Here is a 22,057-nt window from a genome sequence, read left to right as displayed (position 1 = left end):
TCATAAAAATAAGAGACCCAAAACGTAGGTCTAAAGGTCCATACAAATAATCTCCATAAAAGTATTTGGAGATAAATATGTTGTAGAGATAAGAGCAAGGGTTGTGAAAATATAATTTGTGTATAAGTTTGGAAGAAGAAAAGATATTCAATAATGGAGTCAAAGGGAGAAAAGAGAACAAAAGAGAGAAAGCAGAGAAGGGAGGCGCGCTGTATCCACGAGAAGAAAAGAGAGCAGCTTGCCTGCTTGGTTAGTGTTTTGTATTTATATAGAATTATAAGAGGGTTAACAAGTGGGCTTTGGATCCATTAGTTCACACAATAGATTATCTGATTAGAAAACAGACTGGAACATATTAAAACGCAAGGAGAGCTTATTATAGAAAAGTGGTTATTTAATTAAAGTATTAAAATCGTGAACGGACATTTTAACCCTTTGAAAAGTAGATTAAAATAAGAAATAATAAAATAGAAAACGAAGACGATAAATATAAATATTTCCAAAATACATTATTAAATTCCGAAATAATCAATTTAATAAAATACTTTTATAATAAAATATTATTATAAAATACGGGGTGTTACAAAAGAATAATAGAAGTACTTGATAAATGATTGGAAGGTTGTCAATCACCCAATAATAACCCAAATAATCTTCAATTACCCAAAATAAAAGATGAACAAAAGAGAGATTAAGGAAATGAGAATTGTATTAAGACTTGATTAAAAGTTGATTACAAGATTAAGAAGAGATTAGAATGATATAAACTACACTAGAGATTGATAAGAAGAACATGATTATCTAATTACACTAATGGGGTATTTATAGTGGGGATTAGGTACACAAATTAGGGTTTACTAATGGCTTAAATGACGATTAAGTCCTTGAGGAATCGCTCCTTTCAAAAGAGATGCCGGTCTCTTTTTTGCCGGTCTTTCCGAAATATGCGCATCCTTCATAGAACAAGAAGAAAACGAAAGTTGTTGTAATACAATCCGAGCGTCCAAGGCATCGGGACGAGCGGATTGTCTGGCTGCTGGACGAGCGGATTGCTTGGTCGGACGCTCGGATTCTGGCCGTCTTGGACGAGCGTCCCGAGGGTCAAGCCGCTCGGATTCTGGGTCAGTTTTCTTCTTTTCTTCCTGCTTCTTCCGAAAATCCTCAGGGATCTTGTCGGAGATGCAAGGATCTTTCCTCATCATTGCCCATCTACTATAATATGTACAAAGGCCTTCTAGTCTCGTCTTCTCTTTGATGCTTGGTCATTGAATTCAATCAATTTAGCTCTATTTTGCCATGAAAATGCAAGGTTTGCACTCCTTTCCTACCAAGGGAACAAAACCTCAAAGAATATGCAAAACAAAGGACTAAAGATAATAAATGACCTAAATATGCACTAAAAAGCATGGGAACAAGGCTAATTCGGGGACTAAATATGCTCAAATAATGGTCACATCAAATATCCCCAAACCGAACCTTTGCTCGTCCCGAGTAAAGAGGTGACAAAAACTAGGACCGTTATTTAAACTAACCTAATAGCGTAGCCGATATGAGACAATTAGCGGGTCTCATTCCGCCCCTTCAACTCACAACAAGACAACCATGAGGTAGGATGCCTTCTTGCAAGGCAAGGTGGGTCTTGCCAAAATAACGACACATTCAAACATTAAAGCACACAAAATCAAGTAATGGATGCATCTACAAAAGAATAGCCACTTTCCTCATCTAAGTGGCGGAAATTATCTACAAGAGAAGCAATTCAAGGGTACACACTCCTTCATAGATATGGTTTCTTCAAACTACTAAGCCTAGAAGGATACCAATAAATCACCTCCAAATTGTGTCAAGCTAGGGTACCTTCGTCCTCAATTGTTAAATGCTTTTGTCAAGAATAGACTCCCTATGGTGTTAGAAACACTAGAGGATCGCGGAATTCCCCCTCTTGCCTAGACAAGAAGAAGGGTCGTCCCCTCTCTACCATGCACAAAAATGGATACGGTGGATAAAGGGATCAATAGATATTTGAGTTTCATTTGGAAGTTTGCTTTGTTGTTATTTTTTCCCCCCAATTTCTTGTGGCATATAACATTTGAGAACACTTTCTTTTTGCCATTTCTTTTGATTTTTGACATTTCAATACTTGACAACTTTTCAACTTTTGCATTTTTCTTTTGAACATTTTCAAAGTCACCCCAATTAGTAACGAGGGTGCCTTATATTTGAAGCATAGGAGTTTTCATTTTTGTTACTCCTCTTTTCTTTTGATTTATTTGCAAACTTTTTCTTTTCTTTTTTTGAACAATTTCTTTTTGTGCCCATTCCCTTTGATGACAAAATATGGTAGAACATGGATGAATGATGGTTGCATGGTTTCAAGGGTCACCTTGGAATAAACGGTAGCCAAGGAGTTATCACACCACAAGGTACTCTTGACTAGGCCTTAATCCATGGGTCAAAGGATACTAGCATGACACATCCTAGGGTGTTTTACAAGTATTCTAACAAGCGAAGTCTTAAGAAGAAAAAGCATCTACTAGGGCCTATATATACTTGTCAAGCTTCCCAAGTAGACGGTTTCACAAAATTTTTCTAACATGCAAACTACGTGCCATGATGCAACTAACATTTATACAACCTAATACATATGACTCTACCAACTAGTATGCCAAATAATCTAAATGCAAGTCCTAAATTCACATTGTTTATACCGCATCCATCAAAATAAAGCCACATAGTCATTAACATAAAGAGGAAAAAAGAGATTGGAAAGATCATACCATGCGGTTTTCAATATCCTCATGTCTCGGATGTGGCGTAGTCAATCAATGTGAACAAGGATGAACAAACACAATATATACAAAGCAATATATACAAGACTACACTACAAAGGAAATGAACATGTTTTTGGATTAATTAAATTTTTCAATTTTATGGTTTTTCGAAATTTTTGATTTTTTTGGATTCTTGAATAAAAGTCAAGTTAGAATTTCCCATCCCCACACTAGTATGGGCGTTGTCCTCAATGGCCAATACGATAGGAAATTATGCAAGCATGATGCATGATTTCTAAATTAAATGCAAGCTATACTAAGCTACACTACATGATGCATGGGTTTTTGTTATGGCGGAGAGCGTAATTTAGATTACCTCCCGATGCGTATGCATGTACTTCCCCAAACCAAAATAGACATTATTTCTAATGTCTTGAATTTCGGGGTAGTTCATGCACACGGAATGCAATGCATGAAACTACAAATTGTCATTTTGGATTTTTCAAAAGGGAACAATAAAAAAGGAGCACCTTAATGAGGCCAAGGTGCTACTCCTCCATGTTGCTAGGACTCTCAAGACTATGATCAAGATAAAAAAAAAAAAAAAACAAAAAAACAAAAAGTAGACAAACCATAAGAGTGTAGGAGCCTCCAAGGTTTGCTAATCCTCCATCATATCATCATTATCATCATTTTCCTCCATGGAAGTGGAATCATCTCCACTCCCGCTTTCACTTCCTTGATCTTCCTCACTTTCTTCTTCTTCCTCATCTTGAGCATCTTCTTCTTCAACATTCTCTTGAACCTCTTGTTCTTCACCTTCTTCATCAACACCCTCATCAACAATCTCCTCTCCACCCGGTCTTCCACCACTAGAGGTGCTAGGAAAGAAAACTTCCCTATCCGCCCAACTAGGCAAAGGACATGATGGATCAAGAAGTCCGTGCCTAGCTAGATGTAGGAGGGGCGGATATTGGGCCTTGTAAGCATCCACTCTATCATTATAAGCTTGCTTGTGCATTTCCCTCATGAGTAGAGTCAAGTAATCATTTCCTACCTCGACATCCTTGGGTTTGAACTTGTGATACTCAAATGGGTAGGGTGGTGTGACAATGGAGGAGGAGGGCTCTTCAATCTCGCCTCTTTGTTGTTGAATAATGTACTCGGTCTCCTCGGAGAGTGGAAGAAGGTAGTTTGTTCGGTGAACACTCAATCGGAAAATCTTTGAAGGCAAGGTGAAGGATCTAGCTTCATTGGTTAGCCACCCATAGTTGGTGTCAAGAGAATCATGCTTGACCCACTTAAACTTGTTAATCATGGCGTCCATATCAATGAGATGGCCTCCTTTGACCGCCATATAAGTTTTGTCTTTGTTGAAGTTTGGGTCAAAGTGCTTGGCCAAAAAGGTAACTAGTCCTCCATTCACAATAAAAGCGGTGCCCTCTTTACCACAATCGACATTAATCCATCTTTCAACCAAAAGTCTTAGAGCATTATGTGGCTTAGTATACATCCTTCCTATGTTCAAGGCCGACTCAAGAAGAACAAAATCGAGCTTGGTAAGATGATTAGTGCCATTTCTTACTATCAAAGTATTTCCAATGACCTTGTGCCACACTCTAATGCCCGGATGGTGGACTAATAGAGCACGACAAGCTTGAAAGCTCACAAATTTCTTTCCGGAAATTGCCTCCCAAAGAGGAGCGGGGTCATACTTTTCGGGGATCTTATGATATTACGGGGCATCACTAAGGCCTAATATCTTACTCAAAACATCAAAGGTGATGCGTCTATTCACATTTGCAAGACGAAACTCGATGTATTCTCTAGTCTCCACCTTAGTAACTTTCAATGAACTTACGAATTCCAAGGTGAGGGAGGGGTATGTCAATTCTCTCATGGTAAACAATTTACCCAATCCCATGGCCTCAAAGAAGGCTTTGGTTTGTTCAAGAACACCCAACTTTGTCAAGGCATTTTCACAAATAAATTTTGTAGGCATAATGGTCTTCTTAGCAAAATGGACAAATTTATCCCTATGAGAATCGGAAGTGAAAATTACCTCCGGATAGTCGGATAATTGAGCAATAACCGGAGTTGTTGATGTTGTTGCTTCCATAGGGGGATCTTGTTGTTGAATTTCCAAATTTGCATTAGAAACTACCAAAGCCTTTGAAGCTTTCTTTGCTTGAAGAAGTTGTTGCCTTTTTGAAAGTGTCTTTGCTTTGAGTGCCTTTGTTGCTCCTTTAGTTCTTGCCATTGTTGATTACACCAAAGAAAGATTGAAATCTCCAATTTCTAGTTATGCTCAAATCGATTCAAGATGAAAGGATGTTGCTTTGTATCTCAAAAATCGATTCAAAAGTTGAAGATTTTGGTGTTTGAATCAATTGATTTCGTAAAAGGAGTGATTAATTTTTTTTGTGAGGAAGTTTTGATTTGATTTTGTTAAATTTGGTTGAGGAAATATTGTTTTTTAGTGATGGAAAGGATAGGGGTTTTGGGGTTTTGGGGTTTATGGGTAGTGTTTGAATGTTGAAAGAATGAAATGAATGAGGGAAGGGGTTTAAAATACCCGTAATTTTCAAAGCAGCAGGGGAAGACGAGCGGCTGGGGGCACGGGACGCTCGGATTCTGCATAAATAAGCTTCAGGAAAACTCGCCACAAGACGAGCGTCTTTCAGGGAAGACAAGCGGATTCTCCAATGTTGGACGAGCGTCTTTGCTTAAAGACGAGCGGATTCTGTTACAGGAACTTTTCTTAAAGTGTTGCAGCATAAAGACGAGCGGATTATCCTTAAGACGGGCGTCCAGAATCAGATGAGCGTCTTCTCAGGTAGGACGCTCGGATTCTGTTACAGACCAAATTTTTGATTTTTGCAGCTCAATAGGACGAACGGATTCTTCCTCAGACGCTCGGATTCTTGCAAGACGAGCGGATTACCCACTAAGCCGCTCGTATTCTTCTTGGACAACACGGATTCAGGTCCATCCGTGCACTACATAACCCGTTTCATTTCCATTCTTCAAATCTCGTGTCCTTCATTGTAGGGGCACTACAAAGGCATGAATAGCCTAAGCAATTGCTATCCTCACACTAAGTTAAAGCACTACACATCAATAAAATCATTAGTCCCTCCCTCACTTCTCTCAAAAATGATGAATATCTTGATCAAGGCATAAAAATATAAATCCAAAAATGAGAAAAATGCAATGTAAAATTAAAATGCAAGTTAGGGAGTTTGAATATTTACAAATGGTGGTTTGGAGAGGACTCCGCCAAACTCTCATCCTTAGTGAGATGTCATGGGGCATGTTCAAGGTGTTGTTGATGTTACTCAACACCTTGAAGAAGTAGTTGAAAGCTTGTTCATTGTCATGATAAAGATCCTCAATAGATCATTGCCCTTGTTGTCCTTCATGATGGTCTTGATCGATAGCGTTGCCAATATAGGGATTGAAAATCCCTTCAAATTCATCGTCCCAAAGACCGCAAACTTCGTCTACTTGATCATTAAAAATCTCTTGAGTTGATAGAGACAACTCTCCTCCTTTCTTGTTTTGGCCAATGAGTGTTAGAAATTATTAATCTCATTAATTTACATATTCATATATGAATCAATTTATTTAGTCATAAAATAAATTCTAGATCTTATGCATGCAAACATAAATAAGATAAGAGAAGAAATCATTGTTCTTACTATATGATTTCGGTTTTACGGGCACCAACAAGATCTCCTTCTTGTTAGTTCTTGAGCTTTCCAATAACTGATGAACAAGATTCAAGTTTAGAATCTCTCCCAAAAGCATATACCCAAGGAAACCTCTTAATAACTAATATTATTATGATCTAGTAATAATATAAGTCTTACTATAAAAATTGACACAAAAATATTTGTAATTGCTCTTGAATAAATCGATCCAAGAGGGAGTAATTTTGTGATTTTATTTCTGTAAGATTCTCACAAATAGTAGAGAGAATTATTTTTCTTACACTAGAAAATGAGTTGAAGTTGTTGATAAAATTGTAGAGGAAAAACTCTATTATTCCTCTTGTTAAAACCGGTTGGAGGAGTAAGAGTGCCCAATGCATGGGCTAGTTTTTCTACCCAAGAATCATAGGCATGCAAGGCTACAAGCAAGGTCTTATCATTGTGTTTTCCACTTAAAAATAATTAACACAATTTTAAAGACCCTAACCCTCCTATTTCGGTACACGTAATAAAATGGGAGGTCCATTTTATTTTTGTCATTTGTCAATTGTGACATATGTGACATGTTACTTGACATGTGAAATTGTAATGTATTTTTAACATATTAAAAATCACATACTCATAAAATATGTCATTTACAAAATCGACTAGTAATTCGTAATCACTTGTAGCAAAACGGTTTATCAAATTATAAATTACAACGTCTTAAATTTATAATAAATTATTCATTCAATTTCAATTCCAAATTGTTTCGTAAACAATAATTTTATCTAAGTAATAAAACAATTCAATTACTTAGACCGTATCTAATTTAATCGAATTACAATAAGACACGTTAACTTTACTGACAAAATCATCCGTCAATTTTAAGCAATTTAATTAACTCATATCGGCATACGATTAATTAAATAATCAATTAAGAGTATTTCCCTATAGGTATGACCTAAGGGGATCAACTGATCACCACCGTCGCACGACAGTAATGTCAAACTCTAGTCAGCCAATCATTACCGATATGTGTGGACCAGTTGACTGTAAAATATTACATCCCACATGTATTCTTAAAATGAGATTTAAACATGTGATCATCATGATCGACAGTTGTGATCGCATTATTATCGGAGGACACATATTCCAACAATCTCCCACTTGTCCTCGACAAGTGTGCGTCACCAATTCTCTTGTCCTATTACTATCTCCCACTCAATGCAAGGTGTCTTTCAGGTCGTACTTGCAAGTGATCATATCGAGAGTGGTTTCCTCGATCTGGAGAATAACTGATTGACCGGAGTTATCTACCATAGATACCTTCCGAGCGTGGCCACGCATTTCTAGTTCATTACTCCTCGAGTGGCCCTGAGATTTTGTTATAACCCTGACAAGGGGTGGAAAATTCCTATCGCACTTATTCCCTTCGACTAGCCACAGCCATCATAACCCAAAATATGCCCATTTGACCCCATTTACGAAGGTCGCAGTAACACAAATCAAAGTTAATCTGAAACTGTGCCACCTTAGGCGAATAGTCTTTAGTCAAAAGAATCGACTCATTAGAATACTATAGTAGCTCTCGCCACGACCAGGCTATATGAATTTGCCAGAACTCTATAAGCGGTCATTAGGCCCCACAAAGTGTTCCTAACAGTCTGCCTATGTGATCGACTAGTCATTCTCATATGACTCTATGGCACTTGAACTTGCCATCAATCGCATCACAATCTAGTCACTTCGAGACGTCACCTCATACAAGTGACTATGGGCGAATACCATGTTAATCCGGGTTCACTTTAACGGGGTTCAATATTGTCTCTACAACCCATTTGGATGTAACAAAGTATATAAAAGGAGTTTTCAGATTTAAAAACTCGAACAACAAATGTGATTATCACATATGAATAGTCAATACCTGATTACTACTTCATATTTTTATAATCCAATTTGATCATGTATGTAGTTGTTCATCTCAATCCAATTGAAATGACATGACTCATCATGTTAAGCCTATGAAAAGGCTTTGGTTAGTAGGTTTTATCAACTTCTTGTACCTTACTCAAACTACTACATACTCGTTTTCCTTTGTAATGTATACATTTGCATTACAAAACTTTCTGAGCACGTGTCTAGATCCAATCTAGACATAGGCCCTCTAGCCTTAGAATAGCTCCCACTATTTTCACAGTGTGCGGGACCCATCCCTCTCGCACATCTCATGATTGCAAGTGTACTCAATTTCCGTTGTGAGCATCCTCATTGTTCTTTATTGCTTAGAACGATTCTAACAAATCCATTTCTTAAATAACATAGCCACAATGGTTCCTTAACCATCTTTAGGTGTTTTGAATACGGTTTTGTTGGAAACCATGCGCAATCTCAATTGTCAATTGTCATTTGTGTAACACCCTTACACAAAATTGCATCAAAAACACTTAACTTTCCATCCTTAATGCTTCCTCAAGCACTTAAGAATAATCTATATGGCTACTTGGTAACTATTACTTAAATTCGATTTTGAAACAATTCATCATACTCAAAGCATATGAAGTGTTATACATCATTACTTATTTAATTGATCCGGCAGCGGAAGCAAATAGAATCAATCAAATATGTTCAACTCGATTGAACTAGTCATGAATCTTATCAACATAAGACTTCTTATTTGACGCTAATATCATGTGGATTTATCTCCATAAATCCGGATATTAAGATGTATTATAATACTCCAAAAGTCTTAAATCATTCCCAATGATCAATATGTCATCCATATATAAGACTACTTAAAATTTCCGTAACTCCCACTAAACTCCATGTATAAACACAACTTCTCGACTTATCGAGAAAAGTTTTATAACATGATCAAAACATTGATTCCAACTCATTGATGCCCTACTTAAGACCCTCTCTTAAGTTTCACATTATCTTAGGATTGCAAGAATCTACAAAAACTCGACATGTATTGAATACATTCCTTCTAATTGAAGAAGTGGGTTTTAGATTCTCTTGCTATGTATCTCATAATGAAACACAATCCCTAAGAAGATCCAAATAGACTTAAGCATTTCAACTAGTGCAAAACCCTTTGCCACCAATCAAGCTTTGATATCTAACAATTCACTTGGAATTTATTTCGGATTTTCATGGCTCTAAGCCTTGTATTGAGTTGTGACTTAAACACTCTCATGTAAGTCATATGTTCATTACTTTCCAGAAGTAATCAACTTGAATCAAACAATTTCTTTGTAAGTTGCAAGCTCTCTACTTTCTAAAAGTAACACTAATTCATCATCTTCAACAAGTGATGACTTTAACCTCCTAGGTTTTGAAGAAACAACGTCTTACACAAAACGTCTCATGTAGCCAAAAAAGACCAGTTTCTTGCGACATAACATTCTTTGTGGCTCTTGAATAATTTCTCCCACTCTGTCTTCTAGAACTAAACTTGTATTCTAGAAAGACAGCTTCACAAGCCACAAACCCGTTGTACTCGTGATTATAGTAAGGAAAAATGAGCATTTGTTTCTTTTGAAAAACGTACAAACATGGTACCCTACCATTTCATATCTCATATAGACAAAATGGAAAAATAATTTAGACAAAATGATAAAATCCCCAAAAGGATCAAGTAACTCAAAGTAACTTGATTGAAGTCCAAACCATATCGAATAGCGTTTGATTTCTTTATCCAATCACACATTATCCCATAATGCGTGCTAAGAGAGATGAATTTGTGATACTATATCACATTTCCTTTAGCTTATATCAAAGTCTTCACTTTGATAATCCCATCACGACTTGATCGTGATTCATGGAACTTATTGAACTCCTTCAAAGATTTCTCCTTTTACCTTATTAAGTAAACATATTGGTGTCAACTTAAATTGATGGTAAAATAAAATGATTAACCTATTCTGTATCAATGATTTACAACCTCAATCTCCCTTTCAACCAAAAGGCATGAGACATCTTGCTTTGAATACAAGATACGCATATACCATTAACAATCTAATGGTTTCAAGAGTTCTCGATAACTCTTTGCGTTCATCATTTGAGAATTTAAGGTTTAATCTTGGGCTACCAATTTGAGTTTTGCATCATCTACATGATATATTATTCTAGTTTGGTTTAGAATATAATCACCTTGATAATGGGCTAGCCATACATCAAATCGTGGTTTATAGGGTCACAAAAGTGAAACCTCTTTTGTATCTTAACAATTCTATATTCTTATTTAGAGTTTATGTACTTAATAGTCACAATTAAGTACAACTTCAAACCCAAAAACTAGATTGAGTACACAATGACTCTATCTCTCGACATCATTGTTGCTAGTCGTCATATTCTAATCATCCTATGTATCAAATACAATGATGAAAACCACCACTGGTTTCTAATATTGACGAAGTAGTACTAGCAAAATTTATGTCAATCAAATAAACATTTAAAGAAGAAGGTCCCATTAGATGTCCCACAACTAACTTGTTGATTCTTCAATAATTTGGGGTAGTTTCCTTTCTAGCGTCCAACAATTAAGACAATGTAAACTTTATTGGTCGGGATTGATAGGTTTAGTATTGTTATTCTCAATAACTTTACTTTTAATATTACCTTGTATCAATTCCATTCTAATTTTACTTCTTTAAAACCTTATCCTTTTCTTAACGGTTTAAGAGAATGCTCACACTCATTTCAATGAGTCTTTGCTTAGAGAAGCAAAATTGAATTTCATGAAGACTACTCTTCATTCGTTCGTTTAGTCTTAAAACTTTCATTGAAGTGGTTGCGGTATTTTGGTCAATTTTGATTTCCAACAAATCTAGTTACCAAAATGATTTAACGTTTCAAAGTACTTAACTCAATTAAGCATATGAGAAACAATTCATTGTAAGTAGATATGTTAGTCAAGAATCAAAAACCCTTTTGATCACGAATAACTTTTATCTATACTCTTCACAATAGATCCTTACAATGGATAATACGAGGTTTTTAGAAGAAAAATTCAAATTTTGATGTTTTAATGGAGATTTGAATCAAAAATCGAAATGATATCGTATATGAATTGTGGTAAAGAAATAGAACAATATGATAACGGAATAGTGGAAAACTTAACATTTATCGTTTTATTAATACTTGTAAATAACAAGTAAAGCATTTACATAGTGACCTCTACCCAACTATGATAAATGATTCCAAGATCCAAATTCATATTAATTTGGGCACGGTGTGGCCGATAAATCCCTTATCAATATAACTCGGTGGATTAACTCTTTAATCGATTCTACTTTTAGAACTCTTGGTCGATAAAATTACATTAACATTTATCTTTAGCCCGGAACACATGCAACTACGGTTACGAATACTTCCGTTGAGCTCAATCCAAATTTCGAATAAATGTGTCCATGATCCAAACCCACATTAACTTGGGCACGGGGTAGCCGATTCATCCCTCATCAACATGAATTCGGTGGATAGACATTTATCACCCACTTCCCCTACGTAACAAGGTTTGTACCCCGGTGTGGCCGAGTGCACTCCCTCACGAAATAGGTTTTCATGGTTTCTAATTTTTGGTAAGGCTAAGTCTCAATTGTTTATTTTAGCGAGAGGTCATGTCAATTTATTATCTATCACGTTTTAAGTGAACTAAAGCGATGAACTACGATAATTGTAATTGACACGGTCGATAAACTTGATTAAAATGCATGTTTAGTTATGGCGATTTAGCGATGCATGCAACATATAAATAAAATGCAAAGCATAAAAATAAAATCCTAGTATGACCTTCCTAAAACAGTAAATCTAATAAACTATTACAAATTCGGAAACCAACTCCTTTGGCCCCTTGAACTTCGGTCTTGGCACGCATTTCAAGGCAATATATTCTTTGATGGATCGCCTTCTCGAGTGGCACCGTCTTCAAGGAACTCCGGAATAAATAAATTACATAATAAATTACATAATTTCATATTATACATTTATAATTAAAATAAAATAAATCTATTAAATTACAAAACGATGATACGAGATCACAATAAATTACAACCGAATCGATATTCCCATACATTTCGGGTAATACCAATTAAAACTAAGGCCATACTAAGTAAAATTACATAAAATTAAAATATGATAATCATAAATAAAATGCAGCATTATAATATGTATGTACATGCCCAATTTTATGCTAAATCGCCTTTAAGGAGCCAATATCGTATATTAATCGTTTTTTACGGATTTGCGTGATTTAACCTTTTAAAATCACAATAATTACATAAATTCATATTTATGTACAAGTTAATTACCTTAACCATCTTAGGACTCAAAATTAGTCTCCACTAACATTTGACAATAATTAACCTTGGTTTCTTAATATTGTTCATAAATGGACCTAAAATACAAAATTATGTCATAAACTTCAAATTAAATCATAAAAATTTCAAATAATTTCAAAATTTGAAATTTAAACTCATGAACATTCTGGAAAAATACCATGACACTCATAATGTTCAAAACTTAGGTTAAAAATTTCGAAAATTTTATCGAGAAAAACAATGTTGCGGTTTATCGGATTTAACAATTATGATCCTAAAAATATAAGAAAAATTATATTCATCAACTTTTTACTTTTAGATCTGAAATATATGATAAAATGCAACATGTGACGTTTTTCCTTAGTCATGAAGTATGTTTTAGCATTTTTTTACTAATTAAAGTCACTATTTATGTGATTTTTCATCAAAAATTAATAAATCATGCATAAAGACTTCATTATAGACAAATATTTTACAAACACATTGTAAAATTGCATGTGACAACATACTAAATTTCCATGACCAGATTCGAAATATAACTCATATTAACCTATTTTCCCATTTAAATACGATTTTAACTTGAAAAATCCATATTTCGAGTATAACAACTCATTTTATTATAAACATATACAGACCATCAGTAGATAATATATGTGAAAACATATCCAAAAACCACTGGAAAAATCGAAGTTTAGCTATTTTTAGTCCAAAAATGACATTTTTATCATAAAAATCACATTTTAATGCCATTATTATATAAAATGAACAATAAAATCCATAAATAAACCAAAATATCCTAAATACATTTTAGGACCATAAAATTTAACATGCAAATAATTTTCGTGATATGTCATAATAAACACAAATTTATGAGTTTTGTTTGTTAATTAGATTAACTCGGAAAAACAATAACCGATTTGCATGCAAACAACCTAAGGCTCTTGATACCGCTTGTTAGAAATTATTAATCTCATTAATTTACATATTCATATATGAATCAATTTATTTAGAAATAAAATAAATTCTAGATCTTATGCATGCAAACATAAATAAGATAAGAGAAGAAATCATTGTTCTTACTATATGATTTCGGTTTTATGGGCACCAACAAGATCTCCTTCTTGTTAGTTCTTGAGGTTTCCAATAATGGATGAACAAGATTCAAGTTTAGAATCTCTCCCAAAAGCATATACCCAAGGAAACCTCTTAATAACTAATATTATTATGATCTAGTAATAATATAAGTCTTACTATAAAAATTGACACAAAAATATTTGTAATTGCTCTTGAATAAATCGATCCAAGAGGGAGTAATTTTGTGATTTTATTTCTGTAAGATTCTCACAAATAGTAGAGAGAATTATTTTTCTTACACTAGAAAATGAGTTGAAGTTGTTGATAAAATTGTAGAGGAAAAACTCTATTATTCCTCTTGTTAAAACCGGTTGGAGGAGTAAGAGTGCCCAATGCATGGGCTAGTTTTTCTACCCAAGAATCATAGGCATGCAAGGCTACAAGCAAGGTCTTATCATTGTGTTTTCCACTTAAAAATAATTAACATAATTTTAAAGACCCTAACCCTCCTATTTCGGTACACTTAATAAAATGGGAGGTCCATTTTATTTTTGTCATTTGTCAATTGTGACATATGTGACATGTTACTTGACATGTGAAATTGTAATGTATTTTTAACATATTAAAAATCAACATACTCATAAAATATGTCATTTACAAATCGACTAGTAATTCGTAATCACTTGTACCAAAACGGTTTATCAAATTATAAATTACAACGTCTTGTATTTATAATAAATTATTCATTCAATTTGATCAATTCCAAATTGTTTCGTAAACAATAATTTTATCTAAGTAATAAAACAATTCAATTACTTAGACCGTATCTAATTTAATCGAATTACAATAAGACACGTTAACTTTACTCACAAAATCATCCGTCAATTTTAAGCAATTTAATTAACTCGTAATGGCATACGATTAATTAAATAATCAATTAAGAGTATTTCCCTGTAGGTATGACCTAAGGGGATCAACTGATCACCACCGTCGCACGACAGTAATGTCAAACTCTAGTCAGCCAATCATTACCGATATGTGTGGACCAGTTGACTGTAAAATATTACATCCCACATGTATTCTTAAAATGAGATTTAAACATGTGATAATCATGATCGACAGTTGTGATCGCATTATTATCGGAGGACACATATTCCAACAATGAGGCCATCCTCTTCACTTGTCATGGGTGTGCTTTTCAAGCTCTCTTTGTTGCGATTCTCTTGCTCTTTGAATGGAGCATCATCAACTTTCTTTTTCCATTGGAATTCCGACTTCTTCCTATCATCCTTCCGGCTATAATGATCAACCATAAAGCATGGTTCATGCAAACGGGGAGCTCTCATGGTCTTGTAAAGATTGAAAGTTATGCTCTCGTCTCCCACTTCTAGAGTAAGCTCTCTGTGCTTCACATCTATCACCGCACCCGCGGTGTGCAAGAAAGGTCTACCTAGAATGATCGGAATATTGGAGTCTTCTTCCATGTCAACAATGACAAAGTCCACCGGGATGAAAAATTTCCCAACTCTCACGGGAACATCTTCCCATATCCCTAACGGTGTCTTCGTCGATCTATCGGCCATTTGGAGTGTGATGTTGGTACATTTAAGCTCTCCCATCCCTAACCTTTTACTCACCGAATACGGCATAACACTCACACTTGCTCCTAGATCACACAAAGCCTTGTTAATCGTGGTGTCGCCAATGGTACACGGTATTGAGAAGCTTCCCGGATCTTTAAGTTTCAGAGGTGAACTCCCTTGAAGGATTGCACTACTCACCTTAGTGAAGGCGATAGTCTCAAGCTTCCGGATCGACTTCTTTTTTGTAAGGATGTCCTTCATGTACTTTTCATAGGCCGGCACGTGATTGATTAATTCCGTGAAAGGAATCGAGACATCCAAGTTCTTGACAATTTCCATGAATTTTCCAAGTTGGTCATCAAATTTGGGCTTAGCTTGACGACTTGGAAAAGGAAGTCTAATCACAATGGGTTCCTTCTCCTTGGCCTTGTCTTCACTTTTCTTTGAAACTTCTTCTTTTGTTGGTTCTTCTTCCTTGGAGTTTTTCACGATTTCCTCTTTGTCACAAGCTTCCACAACTTCATCCTCAACTTGCTTCTTTGGTCCTTCATACCTCGTACCACTCCTCAAGTGAATGGCACTAACCGTTTCATATCTGAGGGGATTACCTTGGGGTGGTAATTGTCCCTTTTGCCTTTGAGAACTCGAAGATGCTAGTTGGGTTAATTGAGTTTCCAACATTTTTGTGTGAGCTAGGATATTGTTGATGGTGATGTCCTTTGCTTGACTATCCTTTTGCATTTGAGTGAAAAACTCTTGTTGATTCTTTTGCATTTGGAGGACCGCTTTTTGAACGTCAAAACCTTGGTCATTTTGTTGATTGTATGGAGTTTGATTTTGAGAACCTTGGTTTTGGTTGTAAAAGGGTCTTTGATTTTGGTTTCTCATGGGAGGTGGGGTGTATGTTTGTTGAGGGTTTTGAACATTTTGGCTTTTGTATGAGAGATTTGGGCGGAATTTGGTGTTTTCATTGTAATAGTTGAAATAAGGGGTACCACTCTTGTATGCTTGAAAAGCATTCACTTGTTCATTTGTTCCCCTACATTCACTTTGGTCATGCCCCAAAGTTCCACAATTCTCACATATCCCACTTGGGATTGATGAAGATGCTACCATGGCATTAACATGATGCTTTGGTGATTTTGAGGCTTCTTCAAGTTTAGCCATTGCCTTCTCAAACTTCAAGTTAATGGTATCAATATGAGAACTAAGTTGAGCACCCAATTGAGTAATAGAGTCCACTTCATGCTTTCCTCCTCTAGTAGCCTTGCGAGGTCTACTATATTGTGAGTTATGGACCGCCATTTCCTCAATCTTGTTCCATGTTTGATTATCGTCAACTTCGGTGAACATACCATTTGATCCCATGTTGAGAATGTTTCTTGAGTCTTCATAAAGACCGTTCCAAAATTGTTGAACCAATAACCACTCGCTAAGTCCATGATGAGGACATGAGCGACAAATTCCTTTGAACCGCTCCCAAGCTTCATACAAAGATTCTTCATCCCTTTGCTTAAAACCCGTAATTTGAGCTCTTAGCATGTTAGTATTTTCCGGAGGGTAGAATTTTTTGTAGAAAGCTAGAGTCAACTTCTTCCAAGAGTCAATTACGAGAGTAGCCTTATCAAGGCCTTTCAACCATTGTTTTGCGGTGCCAATTAGAGAAAAAGGAAATAAGACCCATCGAATTTGGTCTTGAGTCACACCGGTTTGTGAAATCGCATCACAATAGTCACAAAAAGTCTCCATGTGAGAGTGAGGGTCTTCACTAGGCATCCCCCCAAATTGGCTTCTTTCGACTAATTGGATAAATGCGGATTTGGCAATAAAATTTCCGGTTAAGTGTTGTGGTGTGGGAGTACCATTGGGTAGGTCCTCCTCGGTTGGTACGGAATGTGATGAAAATTTGGGCATTGTGGGTTGATTTTGTGTTGGGTTCTCCTCACCTTCCCTTGCAAAAGGGTTGATGAACTCAATAGTATTTGGTTGAATATCTACAACCTCGCCAATACCTCTCAAAGTACCTCTAGCAAGTCTTCTATTGGTTGTCAAAGTCCTTTCAATATCGTGATCAATGGGTAACAAGTTACCTTGTGATTTTCTAGACATTCAAAATAACAAACAACTCGAAAATAATTAGAACAAACCTTGAGGAGTTTTACTTCCCCAAGGCAAAGAAAGACACAACTAATAACAATCTGAGAAAATCTAAATCAAGTTAACACCGTCCTCGGCAACGGCGCCATTTTTGGTCGTACTCACTTGGAGGTTTAGTGATGGGGGTGATGTCGTCGGGTCTCCCAATCAAAGACATTTATAATACTCAACAAAAAACTAGTTAGTGGTAAGTCGAGGTCGATCCATAGGACGGTGTGCTTTGGGTTCTAAGTCTATCTATCTCAATTTATGCTAGTGTCACAATTTGTTTGGGTTTGTAGTTGTGTCTAGACTAATGCAAGCAATAAAGTAAAACAAACAATAAAGCAAATAAAGGTGTAAACAAGTATTAAAGGGGACTAGGATATCATGGGGTCATAGGGGATTCATGGGATTTGATCATACAAACATGTTTACTAAGTTGCAAGCAATTAATGTTGTAAAGGAACCGAGTTGGTTTATATTTTACGGTTCTTAGGAAGAGTTGGGTCCCAGAGCCGAATCGATTAGATTGTACAACACCTACAAGTCGACTTACTTTCCTCCTAATCACTTCTATGCATGGTCTAACAAGACTCGAGTTGGTTTATATCTTACAAGTCAAGTTGAATAGATAAGAGATGGTTATAAATGCGAGGATTCATAGGCTTAGCATTTCATCAAACATAACATGTGCATAGGTTGACATCACAACAAGCAAGGAAATTAATTATGAAAACATATTAAATTAAGCATGAATCAATCCCCATGTTGGTTTTCCCTAATTACCCACTAATCCTAGCTAAGAGACTACTCACTCATTATTAAGTTTAACATGCTAACAAGGTTGTCAATCATATTAACAAGGTAAAACATGATGAACAAGTAAGAAAGATTAACAATAATTAAAACAAGGATTAAGAGAATTATACCTATGGAGATTCCAAAATAATAATGCAAAGAATAATAGAAGAAACTTGATTGATTGATGAAGGGTTGTCAATCCTCCAATAATAACCCAATAGTCTTCAATTTCCCAAAAGTAACAAACTTGAACAATAATTAAGGAGAGATTAATATGTGATTTGTGGAAAGATTAAAGAGTAATCTATTCTAATCTACTCCTAATGAAATCTAAGAGGAATTTCTAATGTGGTGGCTTTCTACTCTCAAAACTTTATGCTTTGATTATTTAAAAATGGGGTATATATAGTGGGGATTCATTAGGTTAACTAAGGCTAAATTAGTAATTAACATTTATGAGTTCTAAGCAGGGAATTGCTAGTCTTTTCGGAGAGATGAGCATCTCAGCTGAAGACGCCACGATCCGCTCGTCCAGGAGGGGAATCCGCTCGGATTGTTGCAGAGGTGGACGAGCGTCTTTGGGCAAATCCGCTCGGATTGTAGCAAGGGAATCCGAGCATCTTCAAGGCTTGGACGCTCGGATTCAGGCTCTTGGACGGGCGTCTTGTCTCCTTGGCCGCTTGGATTCTGCTTCAGAATCCTTCTCTTCGATTACTTCTTATTCTTATGAGATTAGTCTTTAATTCTTGCCTCTCCTTCAATACTCGTTCAACCAAGATCGTCAATGTCCTTCCAAATGAGCTTTAGAGACGGGAATTTCCGCCTAATTGTCTCCTTTCCTACAAATCAAACACAAAGCAATAGGAAAGCAAAATAGGAAGCATTTGACGGATAAAATGGCTATGAGACGCTATAATGATGTGCAAAATAGGCTCAATTAGAGGACTAAATGTGCGCAAATAATGTTCACATCAAATATCCCCAAACCGAACTTTTACTCGTCCCGAGTAAAGAGGTGACTAAAACTAGACCTTTATTTAAACTAACCTACTAATATAGCCGATATGAGACAATTAGCGGGTCTCACTCCGCCCCTTCAACTCACAACAAGACAACCATGAGGTAGGATGCCTTCTTGCAAGGCAAGGTGGGTATTGCCAAAATGGCGAGACATCCAAGCATTAAAGCACACAAAATTAAGTAATGGATGCATCTACAAAAGAATAGCCACTTTCCTCATCTAAGTGGCGGAAATTATCTAAAGGGGAAGCAATTCAAGGGTACACACTCCTGTATAGATATGGTTTCTTCAAACTACTAAGCCTAGAAGGATACCAATAAATCACCTCCAAGTTGTGTCAAGCTAGGGTCCCTTTGTCCTCAATCGTTAAATGCTTCTGTCAAGATTAGACTCCCTATGGTGTTAGAAATACTGGAGGATCGCGGAATTCCCCCTCTTGCCTAGACAAGAAGAAGGGTCGTCCCCTCTCTACCATGCACAAAAATGGATACGATGGATAAAGGGATCGATAGTAATTGAGTTTCATTTGGGTGTTTGCTTTTGTTTTTGTTTTTCCCCCCAATTTCTTGTGGCATATAACATTTGAGAACACTTTCTTTTTGCCATTTCTTTTGATTTTTGGCAATTCAATACTTGACAACTTTTCAACTTTTTGCATTTTTCTTTTGAACATTTTCAAAGTCAGCCCATATGTAGTGAGGGTGGCTTATATTTGAAGCATAGGAGTTCTATTTTTGCTACTCCTCTTTTGTTTTGATGCAATTGCAAACTTTTTTTTTTCTTTTTCTTTTCATTTCTTGAACTCAAATTTGAACAATTTCTTTTTGTGCCCATTCCCTTTTTGATGACAAAAATGTGGTAGAACATGGATGATGGTTGCATGGTTTCAAGGGTCACCTTGGAATAAACGGTAGCCAAGGACTTATCACACCACAAGGTACTCTTGACTAGGCCTTAATCCATGGGTCAAAGGATACTAGCATGACACATCCTAGGGTGTTTTACATGTATTCTAACAAGAAAAGTCTTAAGAAGAAAAAGCATCTACTAGGGCCTATATACACTTGTCAAGCTTCCCAAGTAGACGGTTTCACAAGATTTTTCTAACATGCAACTACATGCCATGATGCAACTAACATATATACATCCTAATGCATATGATTCTACCAACTAATATGCCAAATAATCTAAATGCAAGTCCTAAATTCACATTGTTTTTACCGCATCAATCAAAATAAAGCCACATAGTCATTAACATAAAGAGGAAAAAGGAGATTGGAAAGATCATACCATACGGTCTTCAATATCCTCATGTCTTGGATGTGGCGTAGTCGATCAATGTGAACAAGGATAGATCAAACACAATATATACAACAATATATACAAGTCTACACTACAAAGGAAATGAACTTGTTTTTGGTTTTTCAAATTTTCAAATTTTTATGGTTTTTATGATTAAGAAATAAAAAGACATCTTTTTGTATTTTTCAAAAATTTTCAATTTTTATGTGTTTTTGGAATATAAATTCCCATCCCCCACTTTATTTTGGACATTGTCCTCAATGTATATGTAGGAGTAGGAATAAAAAGGAAATACATGTTTTTGAATTTTTTTGATGATTTTTTTTTTTGAAATAAAGTACAAATGCAATGATATGATATGAATGAATGCATGCTCTAACTAAATGCAATTCTATATGACATATATAACAAATGAATGCAATCTAAACTATACTATATGATGCATGTTTTCTATTAAACTATGGTCACCTATGATCAAACCTCCCCAAACCGATTTAAACACTATGTCTAATGTAGAAAAGAATAGGATTGGTCATTAGTGACTATGCATGAATTCTAGTATATATGCAACTAACTACATGAATCATGTGAGATATATTACAGTGCAACTACACTATATGAACTAACTAATGTTAATGCAATATGAAATATAATACAAATGCAAGTGAAAGCTAAACTAAATGCAATGTATATACAAAAGAGAGAGGGAGAGAAAAGTATCATACAAATGGAGGTGATGAGGTAGGCATCCTTCACTCGTCATCATCATCTTGGGGATAGCCATACCGGTGAGAACTTCCTCCTTGGTCATACCCTCCTCCTTGGCCCGAGTATCCTCCACCTTGGCCACCAAAATTCCCGGCTTGGTCCCCTTGATTGGGGAACAAAAGGTGTGGTTGGGCCAAAGAGGGCCGAGGGCCATTATGGACAATATACCCTTGTTGTGCCATTTGATAGTACTGGGTATAAAGGGCCATGTAGTTATCGACCCTCCCATCATGCACCCCGATATCAACTCTATTCATAAGGTTCATCAAGTCATTAATGCCCGGGGTATTGGGGATTTCCGGCTCAAATTGCGTATAAGGAGTAGGGTACGGTGGGATGGGCACATAGGAAGGTGGGGAAATAGGCCTTACCGGTATCCCACGAGGTATTTGCGGTTGGCGGGGTGCCTCTTCCCTTTGAGGGGGATTGCCAATGATTTGGATGTCGAGTAGGTAGCTCGGCCTAGGCGAATACGGGCTCAACCATGGGTCGGTACCCGGTATATTCCACCCCGAAAGAATAATGGAGGTGCACCCTTTTGTGAACCATTCTACACTCCCGCCTTGAGTGTAGGCACACCACC

At 36.1% G+C, this 22,057-nt stretch overlaps 1 non-coding gene across 1 annotated transcript; it reads left to right on the top strand.

The window, feature by feature from the left end:
* The first annotated feature begins 16,878 nt into the window (after window positions 1-16,878).
* Window positions 16,879-16,985, top strand: LOC141593451 (small nucleolar RNA R71). Its single transcript, XR_012521532.1, has one exon. It is a non-coding gene; the product is annotated as a small nucleolar RNA R71 (small nucleolar RNA).
* Window positions 16,986-22,057: the final 5,072 nt, after the last annotated feature.

The sequence above is a fragment of the Silene latifolia genome, chromosome 7 (genome assembly GCF_048544455.1).
Source record: "Silene latifolia isolate original U9 population chromosome 7, ASM4854445v1, whole genome shotgun sequence".
NCBI lineage: Eukaryota > Viridiplantae > Streptophyta > Magnoliopsida > Caryophyllales > Caryophyllaceae > Silene > Silene latifolia.
This window is presented reverse-complemented; position numbering and strand designations above follow the sequence as displayed.